The 22,083-nt window shown below is 35.1% G+C and overlaps 1 long non-coding RNA gene across 1 annotated transcript in view; it reads left to right on the plus strand.

Annotated features, from left to right (window-relative positions):
* LOC129463250 (uncharacterized) overlaps positions 1-21,827 on the plus strand; it is a 37,678-nt gene extending 15,851 nt beyond the window's left edge. Inside the window, exon 7 of the long non-coding RNA XR_010116768.1 lies at positions 21,454-21,827. This is a non-coding gene — a long non-coding RNA (uncharacterized lncRNA). The remainder of the gene's footprint in view (positions 1-21,453) is intronic.
* The last annotated feature ends 256 nt before the right edge of the window (positions 21,828-22,083 follow it).

Genomic DNA, 22,083 nt, shown 5'->3' on the forward strand with positions numbered 1-22,083 from the left:
ATGCCACAGACATCCACGGTCTTGGATGCTCAATGAGTAAACCGGGATTTTTAAGCAGTTCCTAGGGCCTGTGAAATAGTTGGTCATAACCCAGGCCTATACCCTTTTGCTTGAGCTGTTTCAGGGAGGAGTTGGATACATCTACACATCCCATACTGGCCCCACATGTCCCTAATACATTAGAGCAAAGAAGACTAATATGGCAAGAGATGCTGCCATATTGAACTGAACTCTTTAATGGAATATGCTAAAGATTAAGACCCTTTTGCCTTGTTTCACTGATGCCAATTAACACCGTGTCATAATGTTGGCATGCATGAGACACAAGCAGTTTTACTCTAGGAAGAGAAATAAATTCAAGAATTTTTTTCCTGTATATGTAAGCCTTCATATATTGCACTATTTTAAGTATTATATGGAAAGATGCCCTTTCAGCTCTCTTTCTTCACACACACACACACACACACACACACACACACACACACACACACACACACAATCTCCCATCCTGGACATCCTATCTACTGTCCTGTATTAACCTCTCATAACTCTCAGAATTTTGCATGTTATCTAAAATAGGCTTACTTCTGTCCATCATACCTTTATTCCACATTTCCACCACTGCCCCAGCCTAGTATCACCACACTCATCTTCAAGACAACTGAAAAGACATGAAAAGCCTCCTTCAAGACAATTGAAAAGTTGGATATTTCATATCCAACTAGACAATGACTCTGTCTCCTAGCTTCTAGAAACTTGCTTTTGCCTCTGTCATTCTACATTCCATTCCATCTTGTGTTATCATTTAAGTACATATGCAAAGATATGGGATACACAATTAAATGTTTATGTTAAAATTTGGAAGTGATTTATTAGCTGTTATCATAGGCAGGTTTGCTTGTGAAAGACAAAGCTGATCTGTATTTTTTATTTCAATTAACTTGGCTTGTCTTCGTGTGACTGAACACAGCTAATCAAAATATTATATGCATATATGTAGAGTCAGGTAATATAAAGACGATATAGAGAAACTACTGTATTTGCAAATTGATCATATTACTATAATCCCTTGCTTTGGCTATAATATCCATGGATGTCAAAGTCAGAGATATGATTTGCTAGAGGGCTCATGAGAATAATGATTTTTTGTCTATTGGAATTATTCTAACTAAATCTAATCAGTTTTTGGGGGTGGTTACATGATGTCAAGTTAGATATTAGCTGAACATAAATAAATGAATGGTATTCTTTACTTATATACATATCATTAGTTCTATATCAACATGTTTAATTTATCAAACATAAGCAGAAACTGTGGTTCTTTTGGCAGCTGCTAATTTGCCTGTCTGCTTCTTCACAAGATGTATATTATTATCTTATGACTCTGTCCCATATAAATAATGTGAACATTACTTATTCCTAATAAGAAGTACTCAGTTTTAAAATACTGCCACACTCTTTCAAGTATTAGCTTACTGTTATTTTTATAAAATATAAATAAACCTACAGTAATGTTATAAAAAAGATGCCTATTTTCAAATGCAAACCAAGAAATGCAAGTTTTAGCAAGGTGCTCATTCTCATATTGAATGTAAAATTTCTGTTACAAATTACAGTCTGATTTAATGCCTGCTTTAAGAAAAAATATTGTACCAAACTAAGGTTGCTTTAAACAATATGTAGAAAGTTTAGTGCCTCTTGTAGCATGACTTCAACACAATATTTAATTTTAAAAGACCATGAAAATGAGACAAAAAGCAGTTAATACTTACAGTGCCAGTCAAAGCCATTTTTACACTATTATAAATTGCCAGACATATTTTATCATTTAAAAAGTGTACAAGTTTTAGTGACAAGTAATGTAGCATCTTAAAAGAACATGGCCTTTGGCTTTAGACAGACTCAGATTCAAATTACAGTGTTGTCATTTAATAGGTTTTTGCCATTAGGTGACAAAACTTCAACCTGACCTCAGATTCTTCCTCTGTGGAAAGGGATTAATGGTAACTTTTTAAAAAGCTATAGTGACATGTTCAATGAAGCACTATACATAATAGCAAAACTAGAATACAACCTCAGTGTCCAATTCCAGTTGTATTCGTCAGTTATTGTCACATCAATACATGTAAAAAACCATCTCCAGGCCAGGGGTGGTGGCTCATGCCTGTGATCTCAGCACTTTGGGAGGCCAAGGGGGGTGGATCATGAGGTCAGGAGATCGAGACCATCCTGACCAACATGGTGAAACCTTGTCTCTACTGAAAATACAAAAAGTAGCTGGGTGTAGTGGCACGTGCCTGTAGTTCTGCTGAGGCAGGAGAATCCCTTGAACCTGGGAGGCAAAGGTTGCAGTGAGACGAGATTGCACCACTGTACTCCAGCCTGGGCAACAGAGTGAGACTCCATCTCAAAAAACAAACAAACAAAAAACCCATCTCCAAACACCATGGTTTGCAACAGCAAACATTTATTCCAATGCTTGTGGGTCTGCAGATCAACTAAGATTAGCCTACCTCGACGAGGCACAAATGGGCAACTCTGCAGTGGTGGGGCTTGGCTCCAAGGCCCAATTTGGGTTCAGGTTTGTTCCATGTATGCTTATTTGGGGACCCAAGCTTAAAGGACGGCAACTACCTATGGTGAATCATCAAAGCACCAGAGACACACTAATTAGGGTAAGCACAATTAAGATCTCTGTACAAAATCCATTAACTTCCATTGGTCAAATTAAGTTCCATGGCCAAGCTCAATATAAACAGAAAGTCTTCTATAGTCAGAGGGGAGGGAAGTAAATATGTGCTGCACAATTATCCAAATATCACAATGGCTAAGTAGTAACTGATTTAATGATTAAGCAGCATTCATATGACAAAAGGCTACTTATCCATTAAAAATGTAATTAGAAAAAAATGACTGGCAGAGTAGTATTCTTATGATCTACTGTCAAGAAAAAAAGTAAGCTATCAAAAGATACATAGACAGAAAATTATAGAAAGGTTTTGGAATGAAATATTACCAGTGGTTACCTTTGAGAAATGAGATATTGGATGATTTTGCTTATTTCCCCTCTACAAGCTCTTCAATGTTTTCCAAGTCAGCTGAACTGATTACATATTATTTTTGTTATTTTAAATAGTTAATTAATAAAATGTTCCTCCAATTTTAGAAAAACATAAACTCTTATTTGAGGCAACAGCATCACCACATTAATATGGCTCAGATGAGAAAAAAAGTATGTTGTGATTATAAAGCATAAAGCAAATATAAGGGATTTTTAAAAAAATAATTTCATTTATGTCTCGAATTCCAGCATTCTATATTTTAAGTGTTTCCTGGGAGCATGAAAAATGTCTTTATCTCGTCCTCATTCTCAAAAGATAATTTTACTGAGTATAAGATTCTAGCTTGACATTAATTTTCTTTCAGAGCTTTGAAGATATTATTCTGGCATCCATTGTTGTTAATGGGAAGTCTACTTCAGTTTAATTTTCATTTGTTTGAAGTTATTTTATCTTGTGTCTCTTTTTAAGATCTTTTTGTCTTTGGTGTTCTGCTGTTTCATTGCAATGTGTCTAAAAGTGTGTGTGTGTGGATGGGTTTCATTCTACTTTATATTAGCATTTGTTGTATTCCCTGAAACTAAAGATTGCAGTCCATAACAATACTAGACAATCCCACATCACTAACTCTTTGAGTATTTCCTTGTTCCCATTCTCTCTCTCTCTTTCTACTTCTGAAACTTCAATTACCTTCTCTACCTTCTGTTTTGCTCAACTATCTTTCCTATTTTCAATCTCTTTCTCCCTATATTATATTCTCAGGAATGCCTTTATTTCCAGACTGATCATTTGGTTCTTTTTTCAAATCTACCTAATGATTTCTGAAAAATCTCTTATTCTTCATCATCTTACTATGTTCTTACTTTTTTGGAAAGATGAGGCTGATATTTACTTCAAAGTATATGTGTGTCTTTCCAAAATCTGCAACATTTTGAGCTGGAATCATCAGGTTGACTTTTCTTTTCTGGTGATTCTCATTCACATTTGCTTGCATGGTCTCAATCTCCTGAGAACATCCTTTCTTAGTTCATCAACTAGGGATGGCACCTTTTGGAAACTTTTGATTTGAGGCTGTTTCTTTGCTTTTCCATTTTCCCTTGCACAGACCAGGCTTTGTTTCTACTCTGTCCATGCAGTTCTGGACTACCAGGAATGGCAGATGTCCTCAGGGCAAACAATGGCTTTTGAACTTGTCCACTTTCTGGAGTCACACCTTTTCTCATTTCTGCCCATCAAGATTTTTTTGACTTGTTTATCAGACAAATAACACAAAAATATATTATTTTACAAAACTTCATTCAGTATTTTTAGGCATTGTTTACTGGAAGAGTTTTTTCTAAACAACGATCCTACTATATTTTCAGAAGTAAAAGTGCCTAATCGTCTTTTAAATTATCTTCTTCCTCTATATGAATGAACACCTTTCATAGATATGCTTTGTGTTATGGATGTAGACATCCCTGACACCTACTATAGTACGAGACACATATAAAGAATAAGGAAGTGGTGAAACCCTGTCTCTACTAAAAATACAAAAAATTAACCGGGCGTGGTGGCAGGCGCCTGTAGTCCCAGCTACTTGGAGGCTGAGGCAGGAGAATGGCGTTAACCCAGGAGGCAGAGCTTGCAGTGAGCCGAGATTGCACCACTGCACTTCAGCCTGGGTGACAGAGCGAGACTCCATCTTAAAAAAAAAAAAAAAAAAAAGAATAAGGAAGAAATTAATGGAATCAATTATATAATCTTAGAGCATAAGGTCTTTGAAAACTATAAACCATTTTAGAAATATAGGACATTAGTACTTCCCCAAGGGATTTAGAAGTCAAGTTTTTATTTTACCATAAAGGTTCCTAAATGAGATTTTATAGCCCAGTGAACATTTTAATTATTTGAAAATTAAACTGTCAAGATTTGGCTAAAAGTCTATAATTTATACATAACCAAATATATTTTTTAAAAAATTTATGACAACTGGCAAAAAGATTACATTTGATATTAGAATATTATGTTTTAGTCACCTTGCTCTTTTACTTAATTGTCGGACCCAAGGAAAAGACAAGCTATGGGTTTCTTTATCTGTAACATTGATTTATTTGGTAAAAATGTTTTGCCCTGTACACAAACGAGCACGTATAATAGAGGATAACAAAAATGATTCATGCAAGAAACTCATATATTTTAGGGAAACATTTTAGGCCTGGGTCTTAGAGGAAGACTTGAGGCATAGTGATTTATTTTCAACTTGAATCTGCTGTTTATGGCCTGATCAAAAAAAACTTGTTTCCTTTTTTTTGTGCTTTTCTAAAAGGATATTCACAATACGTGTAAAGCCAAGCATTTAAACATAGAAATGTGAAATTTTCCATATGCTTTTGCTGGGGGATAAATATGCTTTTTTAAAACTCCATTGATGAAAATTCCTGGGTAAAGAGCAGACGTGTGTGTGTGTGTGTGTGTGTGTGTGTGCTGTGTCTACTTGTGTATTTACTCTTGTTTGTGGTTCACATATTTTGCGGTTGAATTATCCAGTTTGTTCCCTCCCTTCTGATGAAGTCTTGCATTCCAACTTCATTGCAGTGTGCAGTTCGTCTGTGTGGTTTGCTTTTTCTTGCATCTGAAAATAATTTGGGAGAAATAGAAACATAAAATTTGATTTAACCTGAAAAATCTTTTCTTCATTTCTTTTTAAAATATGACCAGTTCAGCCCTTTCTATATAAGGATAAAGAATCAAAGTCAGGCTAATCCAGGAAAAATGTGAGCCTGAAGAGTTCCTCAAATCCGATATTCGAGCAAACCAATCCCAAAATATCCAAGACTTATTCCTTGGCTCCGAGAACTGCAACATCATAGGAATGGCTTTTTCCCATTATTGGCAGTTCTTTTGCTTGTTCACACTTTGCCATTGAGGTTTTCTTCTCAAGATTCTTCTCGAGAAAGATGGAGTTTAACTAGAACGAATACTGTATTCCTAAAGTCACAAGAGGTGCAAGTCAAAATTATTTTATTTTCAGGCATCAGTACAAAATATTTAAACCTGGAGGACTGCGCTCCAAAATTATACCAAAAATAGAAAACATTTTTAAAATTATGGAACATCCAATTCAATGAAATACCACCCATGCATATTTACAAAAGTTTTAAAACTATGGTATGTGTTTATGATAAAGTTAAATGGAAAAGTTTAGAATCTAAAATTATATGATGCTACATTAGTACAACCATGTACAACTATTAGTACAACTAAAAAGGAATATAAAAATAAATCAAGCAAAAACATACCATTAAAAAACCCTGTTAATTAGTCATTATCTTTTTGTTTGGAGAATATGTGATTTAAAATCTTCATCCATGTTTGAAACTCAATGAGTATCAATATTTTCATGATTTTTATTTCTGTGTTATTGATTTATGTATTTATTTTGAGGTAGCAGTGTGTTAAGGCAGAACAAGTTTCCAAATACCTATGTTTTAATTATATATTTTTTTACCATTTACTAACGAAAGCTTCACATTTTTATCTATATGGCTTAAATAATACATCATCCTAAGACTGTATGTCAGTTCCTCTCTTCTTCTGGTGACTCACTGAAAAGTATTTTTATGTACAAAAACTACACATATATATATATATGGAGAGAGAGAGAGAGAGAACTAGATAGCTATTTAAAAATGTATTTGCATTGGCAGATGTCACAGATCAGGTGTTTCACTTTGACGTTTCATTTCAGACAGAAGTGCTTGCCTTGGTGACCCAAAAAAGGCAGGATCTGGCCGGGGCAAGGTGATTATTCTGTTTGATGTGGAGAATAAGGGCCAGTTTGTGGTATTGACAGAAGAATGAAAGCAAAGGTAGACTAGAGATCATCTCTTTCACAGGTTTCTCCGCATTAGGTTCTCCCAGGCAAAGGCACATTTCTCTAACTGTCAGATGTTGCTTTAAATTCCCAGCTTGTGGTAGGCATTAATTCATCATGGTAAAGCCTCATGTGAGATTATTCACCAAGTAACTGAATATATTTTCTCTGAACCCAATTTTCACATCATCACACTCAGTCAACTTAGTTCTAAAACTTTTTTAAAAGCATGAACATTTCTAGAATTTTCATCTCCAATCTACACCCATCTGATTTTTCAATTGCCACAATCCAGTTTTCAGTACAAACTGTAGAAATCACCTTCAATCTATTAGAATTTGCATATTTTTCTATTTATTATTATTCTTCAAGAGAAATATTTTCCCTCTAGTCAAAGATTGATGCCTTCTGGCACCTTCAAATAACATCTTCTGTGGATGTGATTTCTTAGAAGTTTTTTTGAAAGATGTTATAAAGCCATGTACTGAAAAGCCACATTCTCCTCCAACATAGTGTAAATTATGTTATACCAAAGCCTCATGAACAGCCTACCTATTTAAAGTATCCAGTGAAGAGATTTGACAGTGGTTTGTCTATGAAGTTTCAACCTGTGCCATTTAAGGCAAACCAATTGCATTAACTGCTCTGAGAGGACATTTGTCTTGACCACTCTGGTTGAATTTTTAAGGAGAAAGTCATTTTTGAAGCAGTAAACATTCTTTTGGGTATTTAAATTAATATGGAATCATAATCATAACTCCCATAATCATATGGGAACTTGGATCCTTGAAAGGCATGAAGCATCAGTCAATCTGGAGGTTCAGATAAGCTATTCAAAATGATTATGGACTTTTTATATTCTAGTCAAATGTGGCTGATGAACAATATTTTAGGGGAAACAAATATTGTTGCATATTATTAAAGTTTTTAACAGTCTGTATTGCAAGTAACTGATTGGCCCAGCTTGGGTAACGGGCTCTCCCACTTGATCCACTAGGAAGCATAAATCTCCAAAGCAAAACTGAGGTGTTACTACCAAATGAATGGGAAAGATTAGAAAGGCTGAAAAAAATAAAATTGTCCAGTCCTTTTTATTTTATTTATTTTGCATGTTCCTTAAATCAGAGCTGGTGAGATATATTTATAAAAAACAATGGCCTTTCCCTACAAACGCTGGTTATTTAAAATATTTGAACTCTTCTTTCCTTCCTTCCTTCCTTCCTTCCTTCCTTCCTTCCTTCCTTTCTTCTTTCCTTCCTTTCTTCCTTCCTTCTACTTTATTTCTGCTCTTCTACCCTTCTTTCTTCCTTCCTTACTACCTTCATTAGTTCCCTTCCTCCCTTTCTTCTATCAGGGCCACAGTGTCATTCTAAAGCACAATACCGAATATACAGCGCAGGTTCAAGTTAGCAACTGAGACTCAGAATCCCAAAACAAATCACTTATCAGAGCTTTTCAGTTTTGTAGCTTGCTGTAAGGTCACTTAGATATCTATGCAGAATCACGTTATTCTGTTTTATATAATAAAATAATAAGTGCTTTCAAAATTTAAAAATAAACAGATTTTCTCCAATTTCAGGTATTCTATCATAATTTCTTAAAACTCTGTATCCTGCAGTAATAAAACAATTATAGAATTAGAAAAGGACTTTTAATGGAAAATCTTGTAGAGCTGGTCTACAACTTTTAGTTTGTTTACTGTGCTCAGGATTGCTCTTTTATACTGAATAAAGACATATTTCTTGCTATTAAAATTAGTCAAAAATTACGTAATTGCATTAAAGATATGTCCTTTAAGGTGGTTCTCCCCAGAGCACTAGGACTTTTGTGTTTCTCAGGTGAACTTACTAGAGAATTTTTGTGACATGGCACAAACCCTTTCCCAAAAGATACTGATGTAGTTGGTGTTAGGAGTCATGTTCTCTTTGCCCACCATTCAGTCCTTTATAAATTTCACAAGAGAAATATTTTCTGTTTTTCTTTTTATTTTCTTGTGAAAAACATTGGCTGAAAAGCCAGCTGGTAATGTACATGTCTTATATATTGGCTGATTATCATTTGCCATTATCTTTAGGTCAGAAGATGCTATATATACATGGGCTGGGGGACTTGTCCATGACTATGCATCACTCATCCAGTCGAATCCTTCAAGGATTAACAGGCTAAACTTGATTGTAATTAAGATGATTTTCTTTCTATTCAAACAGATGTATAAGGAGACCATTTTATACTCAAGTAATAAAGTTAATGAATGTGATTTCAAATAATATCTTTAAAATGAAAATGCTCATAGAAGGAGTTAGGAAAATTCAATCAAAATTGTCAATAAGAGAAGATTTCTACTTCTGAGAAGATGGAGTAGACATACATCTACAAAATGGATAGACCTTAAAAAAGAAATAGACAAGACTACAATTATACTTAAGGTTTCAACATCCCTTTCTCAGCAACTGACAGAACTGAACAAAAATTCCACAAGGATATAGAAGAATCAACAACACCATCAATCCACAGACTCAAGTGAACATTTGTAGAATACCGCACCCAACAACAGCAGATTGCACATTCTTTTCAAGCACTCAGGGAATATATATCAATATAGACTATATCCTAGGCAATAAAACAAAAGCCAAGAAATTTATAATAATTGAAATTACATAAAGTATATTCTCTGATCACAATGGAATCAACCTGGATACCAGCAGCAAAAAGATATCAGAAACATTTCCAACCACTTGCAAAATAAACTACACATTTCTAAATAGTCCAGGGATCAAAGAGGAATTCTCAAGGAAAATAAAAAATAAATGGAATAGAATGAAATTTAAAATACAACATATTTAACTATTTGGGGCATAGTTAGTTCTGAGGGGGAAATTTGTAATACTAAATATTTCCATTAGAAAGAATGGAATGTGTTATATTAGTCATCTAAGTGCCTACTTCAAGAATCTCAAAAAAAAGAGCAAAATGAACTTAAAGCCAGCAGAAGAAAGGCAATAATAATGATGATAGCAGAAATAAATAAAGTTTAAAAGAAAAACCAATGAAACAAAAAGCTGTTCCTTTGAAATGGTCCATAAAATTGACAGCAGTTTGACTAAGAGAGATTGACAAAGTAAGACTGACAGAGAAAAAGAAAGGCAACACAAATTACTAATATCAGGAATAAAGACCTTAACAAGCTCAAAAGGCTTATAATGGAATATTACAAATGACCTACACACATAAATTGGATGACTTAGAAGTGTACCAGTCTTCAAAAAGCACAGGTTACTACAACTCACCAAATATTAAACAGATAATTTAACTAGTCCTAAAACTAGTAAGGAAATTGAATTTATAATCTAAAAATCAATTATACAAATGTTTAAACAAAAAGTAATGCTAATTCTACACAATCTTTTCTAGCAAGTAGAAGAGGAGGAAATACCTCCCAATTAGTTTTGTGAAGCTAATATTATCCTGATACTAAAACAAGATGAAACAGTATAAAAATAAAAATCTAGAACTGTATCTTTCATGAATGCAAATATAAAAATTAACAAAATATTAGCAAATAGAATTCAGCAATATATAAAATAATTACATACCATGACCACGCAGAGTTTATTTCAGACACAATATTGTTACAATATTTTGATATTAATCAAAGTAGTCCACCGTATTAATAGGCTAAAGAAGAAAAATCACATGATTATATCAACTGATACAGAAAAGGCATTTGACAAAAATTTACCACCCATTCATAATAAAAACTTTCAGAAAACGAGGAATAGAGGGAAACTTCCTCAACTTGATAAAGAGCATCTACAACTAACATTATAAATAAATAAACCTCAATCTAACCTTCACACATTACATAAAATGTAAGTCAAAATGGATAATAGACTTATTGTAAAATGTAAAACTATAAAAGCTTTAGAAAAAAAACATAAGGGAAAAGAGAAAATCTTAGAAATCTAGGCCTAGGCAGAGAGCTGTCAGACTTGATACCAAAAGTATGATTCAAAAAGAAAAAAAAAGTAATAAATTTGACTTCATCAAAATTTTAAAAACTTTTGCTTTGAAGAAGACCCTGATAAGATGCTCTGAAATTAGGCTACTGACTGGGAAAAAAATTTCAAAACACATATTCAAAAAGAGTGAGTATCTAAAACATACAAAAAACTCAAAAACTATTTTAACTAGGGTGAGATGGTATCTTATTGTAGCTTTAATTTGCGTTTCTCTGATTATTGGTGATGTTGGGCCTTTTTTCATATACCTTCTAGCATTTGTATGTCTTCTTTTGAGAAATATCTATTCAGATCATTTGACTATTTTTTAATTAGGTTATTACTTTTTCTGCTATTGAGTTGAGTTTCTTATATATTCTGGTTATTAATTACTTGCAGATGGGTAGTTTGCAAATGCTTTGTTTCCATTCTGTAGGTTGTCTCTTCACTTTGATTGTTTCCTTTGCTGTGCAGAAGCTTTTTAGCTTAATATGATATCATTTGTCCATTTTTGCTTTGATTGCTTGTGCTTTTGAGATCTTACTCAAGAAATCTTTGCCCAGACCAGTGTCCTGGAGAGTTTACCCAATGTTTTCTTCTAGTAGTTTCATAGTTTCAGGTCTTAGATTTAATTCTTTAATCTATTTTGATCTGATTTTTGTATATGGTGACAGACAGGGGTCTAGTTTCATTCTTTTGCGTATGGATATCCAGTTTTCCCAGCACCATTTATTGAAGAGACTGTCTTTTTCCCCAGTGTATGTTATTGGCACCTTTGCCAAAAATTAGTTGACTATAAGTGCATGGATTTATTTCTGAGTTCTCTACTCTGGCTATTCTGGTTTTTTTTTTATGGTTCCATATATATGTAAAGATTATTTTTTCTGTGTCTGTGAAGAATGTCATTGGTATTTTAAAAAGGATTGCATTAAATTTATAGATTGCTTTGAGTAGTGTGGACATTTTAACAATATTGATTCTTCCAATCCATGAACATGGGATATCTTTCCATTTTGTGTATGTGTGTGTATCTAGATGCTGGTGAGGATGTGGAGAAAGGGGAACACTTGAACACCGATGGTGGGGATGTAAATTAGTACAGCCACTATGGAGTGCAGTATGGAGGTTCTTCAAAAAACTAAAAATAGAACTGTCATATGATCCAGCAATGGCACTGCTAGGTATATATTCAAAAGAAAGGAAATCAGTATGTGGAAGAGATATTGACACTCTCTGGTTTATTGCAGGACTGTTCACAGTAGCCAAGATATGGAATCAACTTAATGTCTATCAACAGATGAATAGATAAAATGTGGTACATATACACAATGGGATATTATTCAGCAATAAAAAAAGAATGAAATCCTGTCACTTACAACAACATGGATGAAACTTGTGGACATTATGGTAAATGAGATAAGCCAGAAACAGAAAGACAAATATCACATGTTCTTATTCATATGTGGGAGCTGAAAAAAAACCTCACGGAGCTAGAGAATAAGAATAATGATTATTAGAGGTTTGGAAGGATAGTTGGGAACAGGAGATAAAGAGGGAATGGGCAATAGGTACAAACATACAGGTAGAAGGAATAAGATCTAGTGTTCACTTGCACAACAGGGTAATTATAGTTAATAATTTATTGTATATTTCAAAATAACAAAACGAGTGGAATTGGGATGTTCCTTACACACAAAAAAATGATATATATTTGAGGTGATAGATATCCCAATGACCCTGATTGGATCATTACACATTACTTGCTTGTACTAAAATATTACATGTTCCCTACAAATATGTGCAACTATTATGTAGCCATAAAAATTTTTTAAAAATAAAGCAAAACAGGGCTGGGCGCGGTGGCTCACGCCTGTAATCCTAGCACTTTGGGAGACTGAGGCGGGCGGATCGCGAGGTCAGGAGATCGAGACCAGCCTGGCTAACACAGCGAAACCCCGTCTCTACTAAAAATACAAAAAAATTAGCCGAGCGTAGTGGTGGGCACCTGTAATCCCAGCTACTCGGGAGGCTGAGGCAGGAGAATGGCGTGAACTCGGGAGGCAGAGCTTGCAGTGAGCGGAGATCGCGCCACTGCACTCCAGCCTGGGTTACAGAGCTAGACTCTGTCTCAAGAAAAAAAAAAAAAAAGCAAAACAGTATAAAATAAAAAAGTAAAAAAAAACAGGTGAAATAAATTTTAGTAGCATTTTTTTGATCCAATATATCTAAATATTGTCATTCAACATGTAATCAATGTAATCAGCATGAAAATATTGATGAGATGTTTTACTTTGTTTTTTTTTTGCATTCAGTCTTGAAAGATGGGAAGATCAGGAGCAGTCTGGGGTCATGGTATATGAATGAACTAGTGAGAGTGGGCACAAAGTCTGAAGATCTTTGTAGTGCATGCTAATGTCTAAGGGAGAATATACCTACCCTAGAAGAGACATTAAACAACCAGGTAATTGGAGTAGACAAAGTGTCAGCCAGTCAATATCAGCCATACTCTGTCATCAGAGACTTTAGTGTTTGGACAATAAGCACATGAACAGAGTAACCATGGTGTAAGGCATGCAGGTTTTGCATGGGCCCCACCCATTTACTGAAGCTATTATAACTTCCGTCATTGCCAAATGTCCCAGAAGTAGCAACAGAGACCAACTCTAAGCCCCCAATACAGCACTATCTCTTCAGGGGATCAACCAGCCAACCTAGTGGCAAGTTAAATATATTGGATTTCTTCCATCTTCGAAGGATGGAAGCATTAATTCATTTCAAATTAATGCTTTTTGAACTTATACATATTCCAGGTATGGTTCTGCGTTTCCTGTCAAAGAACCTCAAACAGCACCATTAGCCATGGGATTGCAGAGAGTTTAGTCCATCAGCAGGAGATCTCATATAGCATTGCATCAGACTAACACAGCAGTTCTTAACCATGGGCAATTCCTTATCTCCCATATCCCACCCCCAAGACATTTGGCCATGTCTGGAGACATTTGTGATTGTTAGAAAAGGGAGGATATTACTGACATCTAGTGGCTAGAGAGTTGCTGCTAAACATCCTATAGTGGACAGGACAGCCTCCCTCAATAAATAATGCACCCCAAAATGTCAATATGCCACTGTTCAGAAATTGTGGACTAAGAGCAACCTCTATCCTGTTTTCCATAATGGCTGTATTGATGTGTATTCCTGTAAACAGTGTAAAAATATTCACTTTTCTCCACATCTTCACAATACTTGTCTTTTGTTTTTTTTTTGATACACATCCTAAAAGGTGTGAGCTGATATGTCATTGTGGTTTTAATTTGCATCTCCGTGGTAATTAGTGACGTTCAGTATTACTTGTCAACCCTTCGTATCTCTCTTTTGAGGACTGTCTACTAAGGTTCTTTGCCCATTTTTTAATCAGTTTTTCTTGCTGTTGAGTTGGGTCCCTTATACACTTTTGATATTAACTCCTTATGAGATATGTAGTTTACAAATATTTACTTCTATTCCACAGGTTGTCTCTTCATTCTGTTGATTGTTTCCTTTGTTGTAAAAGAGACTCACTTTATAGGAAAATAGGTGCAACAGTGGCTGGGTGATTATAAGATCAGCTGTTCCTATTAGAAACTACACCATCCAAAAGAGGCTGCCATTAAAGAGCAATAAAATAGTTCATAGAAGTCATAGGCAAGGCAGAAGCTTGAAAATGATACCATGTAAGGATAAGAAATCATATTCCAAGATGGTCTATATTCAAGTCTCATGACCATTGTATGGTGCTGTGCCCCATTTTTTAGATATGTGGTGCTCCATTGGTTACACATGGTGGCAGGAATGAAGAGTTGAAAATAGCAATATGGCCATCTTCACAATATTGATTTTTCCTATCCATGAGCATGGAATTTTTTTCCATTTGGTTGTGTCCTCTCTTATTTCCTTGAGCAGTGGTTTGTAGTTGTCCTTGAAGAGGTCCTTCACATCTCTTGTAAGTTGTATTCTTAGGTATTTTACTCTCTTTGTAGCAATTGTAAATGGGAATTCACTCATGATTTGGCTCTGCCTGTCTATTGTTGATGTATAGGAATGCTTGTGATTTTTGCATGTTGATTTTGTATGCTGAGACTTTTCTGAAGTTGCTTATCAGCTTAAGGAGTTTTGGGGAAAAACCACAATGAGATACCATCTCACGCCAGTTAGAATGGCGATTATTAAAAAAGTCAGGAAACAACAGATGCTGGCAAGGCTGTGGAGAAATAGGAATGCTTTTACACTGTTGGTGGGAATGTAAATTAGTTCAAACGTTGTGGAAGACAGTGTGGTGATTCCTCAAGGATCTAGAACCAGAAATACCATTTGACCCAGCAATCCCATTACTGGGTATATACCCAAAGGATTATAAATCATTCTACTATAAATACACATGCACACGTATATTTGTTGAAGCACTATTTACAATAGCAAAAACTTAGAACCAACCCAAATGCCCATCAATGATAGCCTGGATAAAGAAAATGTGGCACATGTACCCCAGGGAATACTATGAAGCCATAAAAAAGGATGAGCTCATGTCCTTTGCGGGGACATTGACGAAGCTGGAAGCCATCATTCCCAGCAAACTAACACGGGAACAGAAAACCAACCACTGCATGTTCTCACTCATAAGTGGGAGTTGAACAATAAGAACACATGAACACAGGGAAGGGAACATCACACACCGGGGCCTGTTGTGGGGTGGGGCATAAGGAGAGGGAGAGCATTAGGACAAACACCTAAAGCATGCAGGGCTTAAAACCTAGATGACAGGTTGATAGGTGCAGCAAACCACCATGGCACATGTATACCTATGTAACAAACCTGCACTTTCTGCACATGTATCCCAGAACTAAAATAAAGTAACATTTAAAAAAAAAAAAGAAAATAGCAATGACACATAGGGAGTTTCTGCTTCCTTTTTCTGAAATTCTGAACTCCATGTGTTTAGTGGTCTGGGTTCCTATCATGGGAATATCTATCAGTGAAACATAAGCTGTGATTTTGGCCTGGGCACTTCAGACTCCATATGCCAAGGGGCCAGTTGGCAAGGGGGGAATACCATATTGATAGAAGCAATTGAGCTGATCATCAGGAGAAAGGCTGTTATGACACACTGGGGGAGAGGAGGAACATATTTGGTACTTGATTATCTCATGGCAATTCATTGCCCAGTTTTCATGATAAATTGACAAATATAGTAGCCACAATCTAATAAGGGCTTGATGACCAGATGTTTAGACAATCAGAGATATGGGTTTGGGTCATCTAACCAGGTAAGCCACCAAGACCAGGTGCTAGCTGTGGGAGAAGTGATTCTAGGATAGAGTGTAGAGGAAGAGGACAATAAACTATCACAGATGTAGCCTCAAGCCCATCTCAGTGAGAGATAGCGTTTCTCCATTAACTTTCCCCTAGGAAGCCTACTGCAGGAAAGAAATCCCTCAGAGTCCTGAAGATACAGCTTTCGGAACTTAGGTGAAGCAAGAGGACTCAAAGTGTGCAAGAATGGACAGTACAGAATGCTCTGCTACACTGCTCAGATTCCTCCTTCAGGAAGGAAGGACAAATTCCCTCAACTTCTGGAAGGATTGATGGTTGAGCTCTCAGCCATTAGACCTTTTTGGAAGTCGCCCTCTTCTGAAAAGAGACACATTGCCCAAGATCTTTCCTCCTCCAGAGCACAAGCTGCATCTGAAGACTGATCGATGTGGGGTGTGATGGTCTGGTCTCCTTTCTCCAACTAAAGGACTGCTCTAACCTCAGGGCTCTCCTTGAGGTTTCCTTAGTTAGTTCTTATTACTATGTTGCAGTCCAACTTCTTCTTTGGCCTAATTCTACTTTCCTCCCATTCCCCTATTGTTGATCCTGACAGCAATTTCCCCCCAAATTTCTGTAAACTAAGCACCATCTCAGAGTCACCTGACCTGCAACATTATTACATACACTGTAGTCCGTGCACTTAAAGATTTAGTGAAAGTATGTTGCTGAAGCTTGCCAGAACTTCCCTTCTTCCACTGAAAATTTGTGTGTTCGTAGATATACACCATTCATTCTCTTCTCTACTTTGGCCAATTATCTTATGTTTGGGAAGGTGTTCTGCTAGAAGACAGAATAGCAATTCCTAGAACTAGAAAGAAAAACACATCAAAGTCTGTCCTTTCTTATATCTTTTCTATCTACAACAAATACCCTGTGATAAAAAGGATGATAGGAAATATAAGTAGTTTGAGTCCACCAAATATTTGGCCTGAAGTATTTGTGTATGAAATACAACTTACTTGATGTGGGCTCAAATTCACCAGCACTTCTTTTCTTTCTTCTCTTTTCAGAAACAGACTTTATTTATATCAATGTTAACATCAATCACATAACCATCAGGAAGGCTGTAAATTTGATTTTTTTTGTCCAATGGTTGGCCCAAGTTTTCATTTCTCTTATTTTATTTATTAATTATTATTATTTTTTTGAGATGGAGTCTCACTCTGTCACCCAGGCTGGAGTGCAACGGCATCATCTCAGCTCACTGCAACCTCCGCCTCCTGGGTTCAAACGATTCTCCTGCCTTAGCCTCCTGAGTAGCTGGGATTACAAGTGTGTGCCACCACGCCTGGCTAATATTTGTATTTTCAGTAGAGATGGGGTTTCACCATGTTGGTCAGGCTGGTCCCGAACTCCTGACCTTGCGATCCACCAGCCTCGGCCTCCCAAAGTGCTGAGATTACAGGTGTGAGCCACCGTGCCCCGCCCATTTCTTTTCTTATATATCAGCCTATGCCAGGGGAGAAACTGGCTGAGGTTAAAGGCTAATGTCAAGTACTAACTGAACAACAAATGGGTAACCTTAACGATGCAATATCCTGGTTGAAATTGTTAGTCAATTTTTTTGGCAGACCTGAGATCTATGTATCTCCATTCAACAAATAAATGTAGACTATTTCCTTAAATGCAAATTCCTATAAAAAATATCAGAAGTATATTATGTATTTAAAGTTAAAAAGCATATAACTTTTCAAATGTTTAATACAATTCACCAGTATATGCCATCATTTTCATTGAGAGAAAGTTCCTAATCATGAATTTTATTTACTTAATAATATTATTCAATATTTTTGTTTCATTTTTATTAATTTGATTTGTTATGGCTTCTCAATAAAAGCTTGTCCTTTTCATCTAGTTTGTTCAATTTATTTTCATGAAATTGGTCACATACTTAATCTTTCATTCCTTCTTATATAACCAAATTTCCATCCAGTACCATTTACTCTGAGCCAAAGAACCAGAAGCCAAAAGAACTTCCCGTAGCATTTCCTGTAATACATATCTGCTGATTAACACTTTTCTAGGTTGACAAGTTATATAGTTGTCTTTCATTTAGTTTAAAGATGTTGTTCCATTGTCTTCTGATTTTCATTGTTTCTGATGAGAGGTCAGCCTTGTTTCTTATTATTGGTCCTCTGCATTTAATGCGTAAAATGTCTTTTCTTCTCTTGCTTTTCGAATGTTCTGTTTAATTCTGATTTTCAGAAGTTTAATATAATGTCCATTGCTTGTTTTTTGCTTAGATTCCTGAAATTATGTTTGGGTTTTTAAATAAAGTTTGATAATTTCTAACCATTATTTGGTTAAGTAATTTTTCTGCTTCATACTCTCTCTTTTTCTCTTCCTAGTACTCTAATTACAAACTTTCATTCTTTTGCTATTATTTCACAGGTTGTTAATATTCTACTTTAAAACTTTAAAGTAATTTTTATGGAAAATTTGATCATAATTTTTAATAACTATAATAGAAAATTCTAAAAATTCAAAAGTTAAGCCATATCAACAATTCATATCATACCTATAGAAATGGCAATTTTGGTCTATTATTTTCCAAACCATCTACCTTATTTTCTTTCTTACATCTTATGCTGGCCGTGACTTGCAGCCTATATGGTTCAGTAGCAATGATAATGTCCTTGTATTTAATTTATCCTTGTATTTAATGTATCTTAAGAGAAAAAAAGTCTCAAATTTCATGATTAAGGATGCTGTTTGTTAAGGTTATTGAAATATATATTCAAATGATTTCAGGAAGTTTCCTAATTTTGAGTATTTTGCCATTTTGATATAGATTTTGAAATTTATTTTTTTCCCCTAACTATTAGGGGGGAAATGTGGAAAAATAATTACTAGTGCTATTCTCCAGGCATTTCAAATTGTCTCTGTGTCTGAACACATGTGGAATTTCACTTCTTTGTCCCCTGGAAGTGAGGTTGGCCATGTGACTTGCTTTGATGTATAAAGTATGAACAGAAAAAAATGTGCTACTTCTGGGCAGAAATTTTCAGAGGTAGCATGGTATGTGTCACCAATTTCCCTTTTTCTGACACAGTGACTATGTAAATATGTATACAGATGTCTCTTCTGTCAGTCTGGATCCCTTAGTGACTGTGATGAGCAAAGTCTTATTGCCAGTGTTCATTGAATGAGTAACATGAGCACATACTTAATTATTATGATAAACTACTCAGATATTAGGGTTGTCTATGCAGAATAACCCATCCTTTATTTTTCTTTTTATGCTAAACCATTCTTTTATTTAAGGCACTAGTACTTGATCATAACATATCACTTAATATTTTTTATTCTATAGCTTTAAGTTTTATTCTACAAATCCTTTTGTTGATAATAATTATAACTTGAATGTAATCTGCTTTGTGTTTCTAGAAGGCAAAACCAGGTAAGCAATACAGCCTAGGGAATACTTTTATTAAAAAACTTTTCTTTCTAAGAGTAAAAAGACTGAAAGAAAAATAACCAAATATATAGTCTCTGTCCTTGTGGGATAATAGTAAGAGAGTTCATTAGAAAATATGAAATAAGCTCCCAAAGATAATTCTACATGGAGCATGTGAGCTTAGAGCGAGAAAAGGAAAGAAATCTTTTCCAGAAGGAGTGATCTAGAAAAACTTTATGGAATAAGTGACATATAAACTGGGTTTGAAAGATGAATAGAATATTGATGAGGAAATTCTACACAGCATCTAAGTAAATATACTGTGAGAAAAGTGTAAGCAAGATATATAAATGGAACAGCAAGTTATACAGTTTGACTTACTTGTAATAGCAGAGTAAATATGTAGAAGTGTGAATTTTATTTTAAAACATCAAAGATTTTTAATAGAAGAGGGATTTTGTTATTAAGAAGATAATTAATATTGCCATTATATTTAGGATGAATTGTAAAGGATGGATACTAGAGGTCATCAGAGGTTTGGGAGGGGTGAGAGTTTTCATTGTCAAGGTGAGACAGCGAGGGTCTGAGAGAGGAAATAAAAAAGAAGAAACAGCTTTGAGTTTTGTTGAGCTACAAGGTTTACAGATATTTATATTTTCACCTATGACTTAGCATTTGAAAACCTAACAGTCTTCTTTTTTGTATATTGTAAGCCAAATAAATAGAGTCTATAACTAGATAGACCTTATTGGATAACCACCCAAAATGTAATATTTTATGCTATGGAACACTGACTCAATATGCTAATATTCAGCATTCAAACCAAAAGTGAAAACACAGATGCCTGAGGAAAGAAAAGTTGGCAGCACAAACTAGTGGGAATTGGGTAGGGTTTTTCTTGGCCTTCTGCTGCACAATAGGCAATTGTGATTCAGGTGTATTTGTTTATTCTGGTAGAAATAAATTCTCCCACTAAAACAAAAGTGCCATTATAAAGAGCTAGACAAAATCAACAACACCCGTCTTTGCCATGTCTTGCATGACTGTAAGGGGTCACATTCAGGAATTGTTGATCAGACTTCCTTTGTCTCTCTCTTTTAAAAAGGCATTTTGCAAATTTAATACTTTTCCATGTTCTAAAGCATCGCTTGTCCATGGGAGAGGGGTTGGGTGTCAAGCAAACGCGGAGGGGCTCTAGGGGTTTCTAAAGTGGTCACTTCAATAGTCATTTCATAACATGTTTGTCGGCATGTCTTTCTTCCAGTTCTGGTTTTGTTACCTTCTCTCTGTTTTCAATGTAAACAGCAGTACAAAGTGAGCTATCTTCCTGGTATTCAAAATAAATACTTATTTGGGTAAAATTTATAATGTTAGATTCTACTTTTAGTCAGGAAATGCAAACAAAGCTTGGAGACTGCTTGTTCCCTGACCCCAAATTCATTCCATGTTGCTATAGCATCACCCCTGAGAAAATGGGCCTGCCTGTTTTCCTCCCCATAGACAAACTCAATGGGCTTTTGTCAGCTCTTGAATTATAGCATTAAAATTTAAACAGTAGGGATTTAATGGAGGATTATTATGACACTCCAGTGCATTCTTTCTGTTGCCGTTAGCAACAACCCCAAGAATTAAATAAAATAATTGTTTTAGGAGGTGCTGTTTTCCTAAAAGATGAAACATCTACCTTACATTCTTGGAGTTACATAAACTGATTTGTGTGTATGTTACTTCTAACATGAGTAGAGTATTGGTAGTGTATACCAATCCAATGATTTAAGCAATTTTTTTCCCTTTTAGTTCAACCAATCTACAAAGGCCAAAAATATTTTCACAGGCCCCCAAAAGATGAACTCCAATCTGCTGCCCCTAAATGCATTCTCCACTGTCTGGAAGATGTGCAAAGGCAACGGCACAGCGTTCTCCATCTCAAATCCTTCAAAGTGCTGTCAGAATAAAAGAATCCCCACCAAAAGCCCCAGGGAAATCTATCTGTCTGTATGGTATGGTAATGACTGAGGTTATTCCAGATAGGATTCTGGGAAAAACTCAGCTATTGAAATCTAATGAATGGAACTGAGAATTTCTTGTTATAATACTGTTTCTTTGATTGAATATATCCTTGCATATAAGAAGACATAAAAATAAATAATAAAAACAAGATATTGTTTGAATTTTTGTTTGATTATATAATCTGAGAATTTTTCTGATAAGTAATTTTGCATCTGGATTTGTTTTCTCTGCCAGTCACTTGCCTTTCTAGTTTTATGTCATTTTTATCTCTTTCCTATTTTAATATCAGCACCTAGGTTTACATTAAGGATTGCATTTTTTTAATCACCGGGGATTACAACAATTTATGTTCCTTTTCTAGCTGCCAAAATACAGATATTTCCTTTCTTTTGCTATATTCTTGCTGGACAACTCCTT

Source organism: Symphalangus syndactylus, chromosome 2 (assembly GCF_028878055.3).
Source record: "Symphalangus syndactylus isolate Jambi chromosome 2, NHGRI_mSymSyn1-v2.1_pri, whole genome shotgun sequence".
Lineage (NCBI taxonomy): Eukaryota > Metazoa > Chordata > Mammalia > Primates > Hylobatidae > Symphalangus > Symphalangus syndactylus.